The 15007-nt window shown below is 35.7% G+C and overlaps 1 protein-coding gene across 3 annotated transcripts in view; it reads right to left on the bottom strand.

Annotated features, from left to right (window-relative positions):
- LOC116349264 (teneurin-m) overlaps nt 1-15007 on the bottom strand; it is a 623527-nt gene that overhangs the window by 540579 nt on the left and 67941 nt on the right. The window lies entirely within an intron of this gene.

Genomic DNA, 15007 nt, shown 5'->3' with positions numbered 1-15007 from the left:
GGGTGATGAGAGAAAATTGACGAGCTGTTTAGATAGTTGCACAATGGCGCACTGGACATTTTCATTTTTTTCCAGAGTATTGCTCAGCGCTGCTGCCATCCACAGGATATTAAAATATCTTGCTGAGAATGCGTCGTCTGTCGCATGCGAATGTGCGTGGCAGTTTATACATCACAGCGAACAAGAATGCACTCTGTTTTTTCACAATCTGCCTTTTGTATATGTGCTGGCATTCTAGTAAATAATAAAATTAAAACCAAACACGCATGAAGCGGGTATACGCTAGGATTATGAACCATTTTTATATTATTTTTAAAGCAAAAAAAATTGATGATGATTTTTTTTAATATAAAACTGATTTTCATTTTTTCATGATTGATAATGTAAACTTGAGAACCGAAAGAGAGAGAAAAAAAAAAATATGATAAACGAGTATCCATAAAATTGTTGTACTATTTGTTTAACGTAAGTGCGACAAGCGATTGTGTGCGTTGCACTAGTTAGTTTGTTTTGCATTAATGAGTTTTGACCGCAGCTACAGCTAAATCAGCGGGAATCTACCACTAAAACAGTTAAGGTGCTAACATTCCATCGGCAATCAGTGGCGAGCACACGAAAAAGTGAATGATGTTATTATAACCATGAAATGTCATTATATGGCCCCTTGCCGTTGTAATTTTTTTTGTATTTTAATACGAAACACAACCATTTCACGTACAGTCCACACCAACCGAATAGTTTGTCCGAAAGAAACGACACGAAAACTTGCATGTAATGCTGATGTTCGTGTGTGTATCTGTGCATGTGTGTACAATTGACAGCGATATAATACGTTCAACTGACAATGTGACTTTTGTTTTGTGAGATTTTTCTTGCGCTGCGGAAACGAGAAAAATTTATTGATATCGCATTATAATTGGAAATGAAGCACACTTTTTGGACAACATACAAATAAATAAACTGCCCATTAAATAGCTGGATAGCAAAATGTTGTTCATTCCACAAAATGAACAAATGTTATTACGGTTGTGAACGGTTCAATCTTGAATTAACACCAATCGATTCTCTTTTTGTTTCGCCCATTTGTAAATCAATGCATTTTTTTTGGTTGAAGTAACTATTTTTTTTGGACGGTAAGGTAAATTGGTCGCCGACGATACTCATCAGGTGAAGCAAACAAACTACATATGAAATAAAAATTGTCGAATGGTGTGTATGAGAGTGCTGAATAGGAAACAAATCGATTTGAATTAACTCAACGAATGAACTAGTATGTAGCATATACAATGGACAGTGTGTGCGACTGTGCGTGTCAACACCATGTAACAGTAATTGGCTTTCTCTATAAACTCAACAAAATGGTTTTCTCGTTCCCCGCATGCAATGCGATCGCTATCTCAATGGCATGCAGATTAAGCGCTCATGGATGACCATCAATTTTTCTATTAAGCTACACACGTTGAATGGATTTGTCGATATACAGAATTGCATTGGGCATCATCATCGTGGCCGTCGCCATCGTTGTCGTTGCCGTGAAATTATCGTGCTTTTGGAAAATGATCTGCCGTGTTGAGGCTTATCTCACTTGAGCGAACCGTATGAAGTGTGCAGCCAATTAAAACGAGAAGGAGAAAGAAAGTGTGTGTAAGTGTGAGAGAGAGAGAGAGTGCGACGCGAAACAAAATTATATGTAATTCACTTGCAAACATTTAATGTAGCAATTCTTAATGTACATAATGTGAAAGTAAAACTGCATTCACTATCCCGAAAAGCCATATCTGTTACTTACTAACTGCACGGATGCAGTTTTCTAATGCCAACCGTGCCGAAAAGGGATGTCGTTTGATGTTGGCCGTTGCACATACACATTGTCTAGTCGAAAATAGTGTGCGGTTGATACTTTCTTTCTTCGCCCAACATATTTAAACATGTAATTTTATTTTAAGAATCTATTGTCGACTTTTTGAAATGGCATTACACAATTGCGCCCATCCCATGCCATTTGGTCGTTTGCAATTACGTCATTTATTTTTCGCTCAATTTGTACGGTTATGTGTTAATCGAATTGCAAGCAGCTGTAGCATTCTCGCGTCCTCTCTGTGCACTTGGCAGATGTACTTTGCATATTCTGGCTGGCATACATGTATATATGGACGTGAATGAGTGAAATGGGGTGACCAGAACGGGAACTCGAACGGGGTGATAGTGCTTTGGCTTTATACAAGCAATGGGTTGCAACAAATTCCTTGATCTACTGGCACTTGCACATGAACGAACTCTTAAATTTCGGTAAATGTCTGAAAACATTTGAAGCCACAGAAGCGACTGTTGTAACATTTTGGTGTAGCACAGTGGTTTTCGGTTTTCAGTTAGACCACCAGATACCATTCTCTCTCTCTCTCTCACTCTCTCTTCTCATCGTGTGTATGTGTGCTCTTTTCATCTCTTTAATATAGAGTCTCTTGAAAAGCTTTGAACATAAAAACCCGTGACAAACATAGAAAGAGAAAGAGAGAGAAGGAAAGAACGAACGAACGAAATACTTCTAATAAAATAACATGAAATTAAGATGAAAATTATTATGTAAAGTCACCGAGAGAAAACCAACAAGAAAATAGAAAAGTGATAAAATTATTTTTGTTACAACACAAAATCAAGTTGTTCATGGTGTGGATTTAAACGAGGCATGTCTTCGTTTCGTTTCATTTTGAGTAGAAAGCAACAACGTGTTTCCAACCAAATTGATACACACACACCAACACACACACCGACACACATTTAGCCTGAGCTCGTTTCATTTCTCACTGTCTCTTCGAGTGAAGACTCGATGTCTCTCTATTTCTTCGGCTTGTACAATGGCCAAAGTTGCAAGTCGACAGCATTAATCGTGCAGCAAACAAACTAACACTTTAAAACTTTTAATACATTTGCATTTACAATGTATGCAATGCTTTAGATTTTAAATGCAACAAAATAATAATAACGACTTGCTCAACCATTTCAAGGCATGTTTTGTTGTTCGAAAATATCGCTGTCGTCGTCGTCAACATCACAAACAACAACATCAGCAACGGTGAACGTATGTTTTGGGCGACAGTTACCCCCCTCAAGGGAAAATACACCAAAATGAAAATTACTTTTGCTACAATTGAGAATTTCATTTCTGACATTTTTCCAGTCATATATTATGGAAACGAATTGAGCGTGCGGCTTTTACAAAATGTTTAGTTTCATAAAGAAAATGAGCAAACACTGAATAACAAATGCTTCAGCGACATCGCGCAAAATTATGAACACTGACAATCATCGATATTGTATTCATTCCACAATCCAGAAAATGTGACCCAACTTTTTGAGAGTTAAACAGTTTGAGTTCAAAAGCCTACTTATAATTCCAATTGTGAGTTGTTTTGTTTTTCTTAAAATTTCGGTCCCTCAAATATTTCATGAAAATAGAAAAATTTTCGAAAATGAATAACATCTTCTTTTCTTTTGCGATAAATTGACGCCAAAATCAGCAGATCAAAAAAAAAACTAAAATATTTGAGATTAGAATCTGTTGAATAAAAAGAACTATATTTGATGTTTAAAGAATTTGATTATCATTAGTATTTGAAGTTGTCATAATATATTTTCTCTAGATGATTCTGATACGTAATAATTTTGGTTCCAATTTCATTTGACCATTTCCCATCAAATTGCTTCAATTGTTCTGTAAATTGGTTATAACCATCGTGTGCTAAGGACAATTCCATCTCGGCTTTTATCATCTGTGCTGTTATTTCTCTTTCCGATTCACATCTGGTACATCTACATCTAAACTGGAATCTATCGCGCAAATGTGATATACGGTATGAAGTGGCTGTCTTTTTATAAGCAAGTGAAGTGTATGAAATGTACAGTTGTTCGTTTGCAATAATTCTCCTGCTTGAAATGCTAATCATTTTTTTCTTTTCGATGAAATTCAGAACATTGGGTGTACATGAATGATTGAAATATGAAAGTGTGTCAAACAACAGTGTTCTTTTCAAATCACCCAATGGTTCTGCGAAACTGTTGGCCTTTTCTATGGCGAGGTAATATGCAATTAAATGTTGTAAAAAAAAATTCCGTCGTGGAAGAGTGAAGAGTTCTTTGATTCTTGCAAATGTCATAATCAAGTTGAATGCATTCAGACAATCTTCTTCCAAACCATCATACACGTTTCCTTGGCATTTCATGATGCATTGAAAAGCATACTTTTTATCATCTTGTTCAGTTTTCTCTTCTGGAATGTCTTCAAATTTATTTTCGTTTCTCCTCACCCATCTCATCAACCTTGGCACGTTTCCATCGAAAAATGCAAGTGCTTTAAAAACCATCTCTATTACGCATTTGATATTCATATCTTTTCCATATTCAATTAGATGAAATGGCGTTTCGCATTCGTATTCGTGTATGTTCATTCGCTCATCTCTGCAACTGTGGTTGTTGCAAAAATTCATTGAACATTTGTCGCATGTAATCACACTGCTTGCAGAATTGAATATTTCAAGGCAATTTCCGCAGTATGGAATCGAGGTTCTGTCAAATACTCCTACATAAGCACTGCGTTCATACACTTTTGTACGAAATTTGATCTCCTTCGTGGCGACGATACCTCGGCCTTCTCTTGCACGATTTTGTATAGTCACATCCTTATGTAGTCCGGGATAGTTTTCATTTTCTTCGAGTGGCAGTGAAAATGGTTCAATTCCAGTCAGGCGAGGAGTTTCTATTTTTTCTTCCTCCAACATGTTTTTAAATGAGGCTTCTTCGATCAAGTTGATCAGGTGTTTATTTTTACGTGTCCAAATATCGCAAGATTTTATCGATCCTCTTCTTGGTTTCCTTCGTGGTCTTGTAACTTTTCTTGATTTTGTTTTCGCCATTTTTAGCAAAAAAAAATTTATTCAAATTTTCAAACTTTTAAACTTTGAACGTCTTTTCTTCTTGAATTCTTAATTTTTAATACATAAAATATTTAGGCCTACTATTTCTGTTCAAATTCTGTATTAAAATATTGTGACCGTCAAAATCATCTAGTTGCCTACACTTTGCATTTTCTTTTGTGAAGAATTTCTTCTTTTTCGAATTTTAAAAAATTGAATAAATTGTACTGAACTTGGATTTATCCTCGGAAGTACCTCGTAAATACTAAATAGGTCAGCGATTTGACAGAGCGTTTTTGTCGACAATTTTATGATTCCGCTTCTGAACCTAGAACAACCGTTTTTTAACCTTTCCCAACCGCAGACGAACTGAGCAATTTTTCATCAAAATTGTATGATTTGATCTCGAGCCATAGTCGATATTATCGTCTAAAAATTCACGAAAATACACCAAAAAAGTATTGTTTGGCGTCGTGGTTTTCATTTTATCCTTTTAAAAATAACATTTGATTTTGCATTCATATTTCGAACTACAATCGCTTAACTTTTAACAATTTCAAGCGAACTCTAACTCAAAAAACTTATGTAAAGTTTTGACAATCATTTTCACATTTTTTTGCATCTCTTCCCTTTATTGAGGCATTGATTCGATGGCGAGGCGTGTGTAAATTCGATGTTTGCATAAATTAAATAAGAATAAAAGATCATGATGTCGACGAAGAGTGACATAAACTAAGTTTGACTGTTTGTCGGCCAAAAAAAAGAAGAAAATGCCTTCGGGTTAAATAATGAGGCCAATCAAATCAATCAAATTTATAAAATTATTTTTGGTCAATGGGAAAAATAAAATGGTCGAAGAAAAATGGTGCACAAATCAATGAGTAGAAATAATGATTTCAAATTAAAACCCAACGGCAAAGATAATGTCTTATTAGATCTCATATTTTCATTTATAGTTTGTTTTGGCTTCGAATAAGTGAAAATTGAGCAATGGTGTAATTTTATCAATTTCGCTTGTCTGCAATAATAAAATGGTTTGAAAGTTAATTTGAGAGCGAAACGACAGGGAACGGATGTGAAATACCAGAAGATTCGTCGTCAATTGCATTAGCCCAATCGATAAAAGTACCGGGGATTTAATGAAATATGAAGAATGTCGATGAACAAATTGAGCTGGCTTGTGGTCCGAAGGAAAAAAGAGACAAGGACAAAAGAAAATAACAACTGAAACGAAAAAAAACGATCCCAATTCCAAATACCGCATACATCCATCGATTGTAAGACAATGAAACTTGCCAGCGGCGAAAAAACTGTCGATGACAAAATGAGGAAAAAGTTTATGAACAATCTTTGTAAATCATGAAATGAACGTTAAGGTACGCAAGACAAAGAATTAATGGAGATAGAGAGAGTGAGTGCTCCTGCCGTCACAAAAACAACAGTTGTAATGAAATTATTGTCTTTCGATAGAAAAACCATAAGCATGAAAATTGCAAAAAGCATACGCACGACTTAAATGCAAGGGAGAGATCGAGAGAGGGAGCAGAAACGTGAACACTCAAAGAGAATTATGGAAAAATTACATCGCGTACTCTCGCGAAATACACAATGTTTTCCTGTTACCGATGTGTGTTTGTTGCAAAGTAATGTCGAAAGGAAGAAAGTCGAAGAAAAATGCAAAACTTTTGCACTCATTCAAAACAAGTAAAACGAATAAATCTTCTGAAAGTTTTTACCAAATGCGACAGTATCTCTAATCACCCGCAGCTATTATTTCATCTAAATATTATTGCTCGCGAAGTGGAATATTATTTGTGTAAAATCGAACAGGAACAAAGACAATGAACGATAACGACGATACGACATGACATGACATCAATGAAAACAATGGCAACACACACACACACACTCATTCTCAATGCCCAAATGAGTGTTGCGACCATAAGCGGGGGTTTGTGATTCATTGAAAATAGCTGGAAACAATTTCGTAACAACATCACACCAAACCAATGCCATATATACGAGTGATACGAGTGCCGACTGACAAAAGCGATGCGTTTTGCAAACAATCACACTCTCTAGTTCGGTTGTTCGTTGGTTCATTCATTTATTCTTTGCTCTTTCTATCGTTTTGTCTGTCTGTCTGTCTGCTACATGGGCTTTCGCTCAGTTAGTCGCCTTCAAAGAGTTAAACACAATTGTTTATCTTGGGTTGGCGGTGTCGCTCTAACACTCTGCATGTCTTAACACATACACTCAACACCAAGCTAGCGAAAGAGAGAGAGAATATCTATGTACCTGTGTGTGGTTTGGCAGTTTCATTAGAGCTTTCGAGAAGCGCGTGGTCGAAGCACACGATTCCACTGTTCTCTGTATGAAATAACATACACATGTACGCATCACCAAACTAATGTCAAAGTCGAACGACAAATTTTCGGTTTAAATTGGTGAAAATTGCAAATGTTTACTTAATGAAAATAGAATTTTTGGAAAAAGAAAGAGAGTCTCCCTCAAACGGAGGTAGCGAGATGGTCGTGTAGAAAAATGCAGCGAGCCGAATAAAATGGTATGGTGCCAAAGGAAGAGGTTCACATTAAAATGTTCTCTGGTAAAATAACAATGGATTCATAGAATCATTGCCTTAGCTTCAATAAAGCTGTCTTTGGATGACAATTAATTGTTTCTGCTTCATCTATCATTTCACCTATAAGTTTATCACTATTGTTGTGTTTGCAATTTGTTTCGATATGAATTTCCAATTGCAAGAATAAAATGGATGAACGATCCGATTGACGTAATTAATTTCGTTCGATTCATCAGACATTCGATATTATGAATGTCATCATTAAAGTCGTTTGCAATCGATGATGGATTGAGTGGGTACCGTTTATGGTTCTTGTTGCAATCACCATGGAAAATTGATTTCGAAATGTAAAACAGTAAAATAATATGTTGATGTGGATAAATAATAACTACGTATATCTTTTTCATCACATTTTCTGAGATATCGCAGTGTGAGCCGATCGGCCACGTTTTTTTTAAATTTAAATTCAGAAATTCAGAAAAATCGTTACACACTGAGAGGTACAAATTAATGCTAAGAAAAATTAGCACTGCCAACCATGCAATCAATGTCAATGGCCACATTTTAATGGCTATTTATGATTGTCGATCACAATTATCATTTGCTTTGCAGTTCAATTCAGTTAATGTCAAAATAATTTTGGTGCCCAGCATCCTTATAGCCGACAAGGTCCTTGTTATCGTTCAAGCCATATTACGAAGCAAAATTCGAATTTCAACTGCTTTTTTATTCGCATTTGTGGAAAATTTCATAATTAATATTTTTGTACGAGGTAACGCACGGTGTCTTTATGTAAGAGGAAGGACGACTAAAGTTAAAACCGAATTTCGTGAAATAATCGCGAATGAATAGTCTCAAAGGGATCGCAAATAATGCGATTCCATGTACATATTTTCTAACCTTCGTTAAATTCGACATCATGAAGAAAGATAGAAAACCCTCCACCAAAAGCTACAGCCCTGGCACAGCACATTAGGCTTACAAAACACGTGACTTTCGAATAAACTTTTACGTTTTCTTTTCCTTTTGTTGTGTGGGGTTAGTGCGATAAAATCTTAATTATTTATGATTATTGGTTCAGTTTGAATAAAATACATAAAGGCACCATTCCTTTTAGCGCCTAGTTTGTGTTCGCGCTCGTTCGACCATTTTTTGCTGTTCGTTTTTTTTTTTTTTCGTTCTCGATCCATTGGCATTTACCTTCGTATTTATGGCAAAGTTTTGTATTAGTAGCAGATAAAGATAAATATTAGTTTTTGCTTGTTACTCTTTGCTGCTGTCACTTGGTCGGTCTGATTGCAAACTATGATCACATTGCACAGACGATTTACTTGCCATTCTCGTTTATTTTCTTTTTGTTACGATGTTTTTTTTTTATCGTTGTTGTGTTATGGTTTTTATTCCGACATTTTGCCCCCTTTTTTTCTACCGTCATTGCCTGTCAAGACTGACAAAAGAGCGACGAAGAAACGATGACGGCAATGATGGGAGAATGTCTTGCAATGTACTTGGTCATACTTCGTTGCTGATTATTAAAGCGGGTGAGAGAGCGAGAGAGAGAGAGAAATAAAAAGTCCGGACTCTCATAAAAAGTCATGCGAAAACGAGCTCTTTTCCTCACTTGCTGCATTAAATAAATCACAAAAAGAAAATCAAACTAACAACTATATTAAAAGAATCGTTTGAAGAAAATGAGACAGAACAATCGAAAAGTGGATCGCAAAACGTGCATCGATCCGAAGTCATTTAAAGACATATATATACAATTTCTTTCTATATTTCACGTTACTCTCTTCCGCAATGAGAGTTCGCTTTCTGTTTCATCGTGCGTGCTCAAAGTTCAATATGATTTTCGGAAGATTTTCCCAAAAGCCGATATTCCGGTCGAATTGTTTTTTTAAGTTACTACCGCTCTCTTTGCTCTGTTCCTGATATACTTGAAGTAGCCACGTTTTTTTCGCGATTTAATTCAAGATGTGATATTTATAGAAATGCGTTTTGTGCGACCGATATTCCCGACTGCAATGGCCAAAATGAAAAGGCAATTGTGTTTTTGGCTGTTTCGATTTTATTATTATTGCTATGCTTTTTCTCATTCTACCTCTCTCGATCTCTCTCTCTCTCTCTCTCTCTCTCTCTCTCTCTCTAAAGGATATGCTGTCTTCTTCTTATTGTGCTGCTGTATCTGTTGAAATGGCCGTCGGATTGCTCACCAATTGCCCTGCCGTTCGATTCCGTGTTGAACAGTGACACATTCTCTCAATTACAATCTATTAGGATTTGTGCGTGCTCTTTTCCGCATATCGAAACTTTTTTCCCCGCATTTATCCTCGTCGTTTTTCCTTCTTTTCACTCTCGCTCTCTTTCGTATTACTTTTTTTTGCTTCATTTATCTCATTGTCTCGATCGTTTATTGAAGTTCTCGAACCTTAATTTATTTATACGTTTAAATTGTGCACAATCTTGATTGAGTTTTTTTTTTGTTAACGAGGAATATCGCCCAGAGAATGCAGAGACATTCAAAGATTCGGCCATGCAGATAAAATAGTTTTTGAGAGACTTTTACTGCTATCGAAAATTGTGATAGAAATACTTTTGAGATTTACAACAACGGAACGATTATATTCGATTGCTAAACAATAGCTAACATGTGTGCGTGTTCGTGATGATGGTAACATTCATTTCACATTTCATTTATCACAAAATTCGATCGAAGCCCACTCTCTCTCTTTTTATTTTGACGTCGCATCAATTCGGAAAGTTTTATTTACATTTCATTTAAAGCTTTACCACAATCGCTTTATTGGATAATACGCACGTAACGCAAAATACAATGACAAATAATTCAATTTTCAAAACGAAATACTTTTACGTGTCTCTCGTTCGCCTACTGGTTAGTGTGTGTGTGTTTTTTTCTCTGTGTGTTCTTTTGTCCCATCCATATCATATTGGTGTACACACCATACATGTATCCTTATCTACTTATGACTAAATTAAATGCGTTTCATTGCCACTCGACCAAGTGTCACGATAGGGATCTTATGCTACAAAAACCATTGTTCGGGTCTCATTGACCATTCATCGACCGAATGACTTTCAATGGTTATCGACAAATACGGAAATTCCCCATTCGTCTCCGCTTCAATCAATTTGAAACGTTGACGATTTTCGATACGGTTTGTTTTTCACAACAAGCAACGCATAAATTAAGGCCAATGCTCAATACGGTGCGTGTGTGGATTTGGTTTTTATTTTGAGGACGATGAAATATTTTTGATTTGTCGTAACACACATCACGTTTCACATTTGGAATGCAATGAAATATCGACTTGATTTCAACATTACTTGATTGACCATTTATGAAGAACGCACTTGCCGTTTAGCCAGTGTCGCTGAATTGAATTAGATTAATGAAGATCAAAAATTGATTCTTTTATTCGAATGTTAGGCAAGATTAAGGTGGATATTTCTTCTTTTTTATTCATTTGGTACTACATGCGTGGCCCACTAATTATCGATGGAAAACACAAGTTTACTGTTTCTTGAAGAAAAAATGAGAGCACCGAAGTTGAAAAAATCATTCAATTTTCCTTTGCTTACCTATTTTATTTCCATTGTTTCCTCCTTATTGGGAGGATTTGTTTGTATGCTTTAAACATATGAAAGAAACTTTCGAAATGCAAAAGTTATTGTGGATTTAAATAATCTAAAATTCCTTTTATTGCCCAAATCAAATTACAATCGGTGAAATGCTGATTCTAAATCCAAACGTCCATAACAATATTATATTATTTTTTGTTCCTGTCCCTAAAACTAACTGCCGTGCTCGTGCCGGCGTTTTTCATTGAATAAAAAAAAAGTGGGAGATATAGAGAGAGTGGGAGATAGTTAAATAGAAGAGAAAAATCAAATGTAGAATGTATACGTTTTTTTTTTTTTATCCTGAGTGGATTGTCCGTTTTTTGGTCACCCTTTTAGTATTCGGACACATCATCGTCATCGTCATCATTATTATTATTTCATCAGTGTGTGAGTGTACGTCACTTATATTCGGGAAATTGAAACTTAGGTCGCGTGTACTCCGGTTTTGATGGCATTCAATAGATTTATCTAATTTAAAATCTTTTTTGATTGAGTTCACTCGAATGCGTCGACCGTTTTGTTTATTGTTGCGTATCGAAATGAACATGAAGCGCTCTCTGGCTTATGTCAATCCACATTCCAACCGAATCGAATTGAGTACTCAATGGAGTGAAGTGGATGTTAGTCAATTTCGATGGGTTTTTTTCCGCATTCTCGTTTGAACACCGACTCAAATGAAAAAAAAAATCTCCACTGTGAAGGAGAATAAGATAGAGATATAAAAAAATATGGATTGACCTTTCATTGTTCACAGTAGAGAGCAACATCGGTTTGAAATGGCGCATCGATAGTTTAATCGAATAATGTCTATATTTAATAAGACAGTCACTTACTCAGTCAAATGACCACATCAAATGACACAATCGTTGCAATATTTAAGGGAATTTCATGCTGTGCATTTACTCGGGGATTTTGAGCTTTTTTGCTGGCTATCGAACACTGATCAATTGAGTTAAAATTGCAAGTGTTTTTTTTTTTTATTGAAATACACATTAATAATGACATTTATTTAACGATATTGATTACAAGATTTCGATAAAAATGTTACCATTAAATGCACCCTCAGTTCGATTTGATATCATTGCGATGTAGAAATCGAAATCAAATGAACGTGCAAAGTGAATATCGATGGAGCACCAATTCATGGCAGATGTTACACATTCAACTAATCACTATCAAATAAGATTTCACCCCATACGACAGACACCATCAGAGTTGACACTTTCGAATTCAATCACATGAAATTATTTTGACTTTTAGTCGAAGAAAAATCATGTCATTTGTTATTCAAATCGTTTTATATTCGAAATCTGTGCACACTATGGAGTTATTGTCAATTTAAAACTGACAGAGAGTGAATTAAAAGGCTAATTATGACATTTGTTGACGATGTCATGAAAAATAATCGTCAGCATCATCAATGATGGATTTTTTTTTTTTTTTGAAATTAACATTAGGAATTGAAGCACAATCAACGTTGCATAAATGTGCATATCAATGGCCATACAAGAGACGCATTTTGATGCCGGATTCATTATTTCAAAACAATGCATCTATTTTACATTGAACAGTAAATGCAAGACAACACTGACAAATTTAAAGCGTTTTTTTGTTTATGAGATAAAAATAGGAGAGAAAAAAAGTTGATATGAATGAACACGTGTAACAATAAAGAGATTTTACATTAATACATTTGCGAACGTTTTTTTTTGTGTGCACATCATCCAAATGATGTGTGTGTATTGTCATTTCCAGCAAGGGCAAATTGGTAAGTGTATATATGGGCTTTTACTCTCTTCTTCTCGAGCAGCAGCAATTAAAATTTCATGTCATAAGTTAAGAGCACTGGGTTCCCCTTTGTTTTCCAACACCAGTTGTGACAAATGCATACGCAAATGAAGTGAAATCGTCGAATACACCAGATTCATCGCTTGATATGGATGATATGATTCTTTTTTTTGTGTGTATGTATCTATTCATGTTAAACGGTTTCAATTATCAAGTCTGTGTGAGTCTATTTTATGAAAATACCTTGCAAAGGTCAATTACTTTATGCTACTAAATGGCCATCCATTTATGGCCAGTGATAATTCATAAAAATGAATATGAAAAGTGCATGAAATGTTTATCACTGGAAAGGAAAAAGTGGCAACAACAACGATATGAATAAAACGGGTGCGACTGAGATGATGAAGTGAAAAAAGCACACACACACACAACCTGGAACGAATAGATGGCCATTTAGATACAGCCAACTGATGACTACCTTTTTGTTGGCACTTCATTTAATGTCACGTTTTATATGAATGTTTGAGCATGATATAAATTTTCATGTACTTAGTGTATCATCGGAGCAAATGTAGTTGATAGCGTGTGAATGTTTTGAGCATTAGGTGGGCAAGATACAGCGAGAGAGAGAGAGAGAGAGAAAGACGACAGATATATATGAAAAAAAAGTATGAAAGAGACATTTAGTGTAAGAAAGATGGATGCGAGGGTGTGAGAAAACTGCAGAGAAATTATTAGAAAAAAATGGCGTGTGTTTTTTTTTTGTTCTGTGCGCACATCCAAAATAGCAAATAGTAAGTACAAACAAACAAAGTATAAAACTACGAAGCGACAGTAACATTAACAACATGAAAATGAAGTTCATTGTAACAGCAAAAACGTAGCATTGCAAATAAATTCAGCAGTTGCTTTTCCAAGGTACTGCATAATTGTGTACGCGCTGGTGCAGAGGAACGCACAAGTGGATATATGATGAGAGTGAGAGACCATTACCCGTTGTGATGTTTATGTGTGTGTGTGTGTGCATGTCTTGAAAGTAGTGGTGCGATTGTACATGAATCCAGGCTGTGCAAGCGCCTCATTCAAGAAGAAACATGCAGCGTTTTCAGGAACATACAAAATGAGAAGGTTAATTACTACGAAAACATCTTTTCGTGAAACTTAATAACATTTTAAATCGCTTGGTATTCGCATTTCGGCGAAAAGTAACAGCAGAGAGAGAAAAAAAACATACACACACGAACGAAAACCATTCAAACATTCACATTTATGTGAAATGCCGTTTCGCTTCACTCATAGCAATTTCAAGAGTGGGCACGTATATTTGATTTGTGTTGTAATGTGCAATGCACTGCTATATATTCTATCGTTTTCCGTGTTTCACCCGGTCTGGGTTGGGATGGTCTCGTTACGATATTATAAGACTGCTGGCGTAGCAGCCGTAGCCAAAGTAACTCAACTGAGTTGAGCATACACATTTTTAGCGACGATTATAACACATTCACACACACACACACACACACACACACTCACGCCGTTTGCCCATTTCAGCCCATAGAGAAGTGTGGGAGTGAGGGAGGGACAGAAATTACAGTTGCATTCAACATTTCCTCCTGTTACTATTATATTCAATGTTTTACTGTCTGTCGTATATTGAAGAGTACAAGACAAAACTTCTTTCACCCAAGGAGTTTAACTTGAAGCATACATTTTGAGGCGAAAAATGCTTGTTATTTTTTTTCTTTCTTTTCATGTTGAAAATTGTTGAGACGAAAGATGAAACTTTGCATTGGTATTGAAATAATTTTAATTTTGAGTGCAAACAAAATTAAGATATCATGTTCATCCCCTTGAATACCGCCGTCTTTTATGTCTTAAATGATCTTTTTTTTTTCATCCATATTTATTTGTAGCAAGCGTTCAGGATCGCATACATTTATGCGATACATTGAATGATGCATGCATCGTTTGATGCGAATCAAATAACGCAAACACAACGCTAACGATGTCGCTATGAGTACGGACCTGACAGCGCACGACGTGCTTATATGATACACGTAATGATGTGAATGTTCAATAAAGC

The sequence above is a fragment of the Contarinia nasturtii genome, unplaced genomic scaffold, assembly GCF_009176525.2.
Source record: "Contarinia nasturtii isolate CC-2019 unplaced genomic scaffold, AAFC_CNas_1.1 Cnas_scaffold_129, whole genome shotgun sequence".
In the NCBI taxonomy this organism is placed as follows: Eukaryota; Metazoa; Arthropoda; class Insecta; order Diptera; family Cecidomyiidae; genus Contarinia; species Contarinia nasturtii.
Note: the sequence above shows the minus strand (reverse complement) of the source record. Positions and strands in the feature narration are given on the sequence as shown.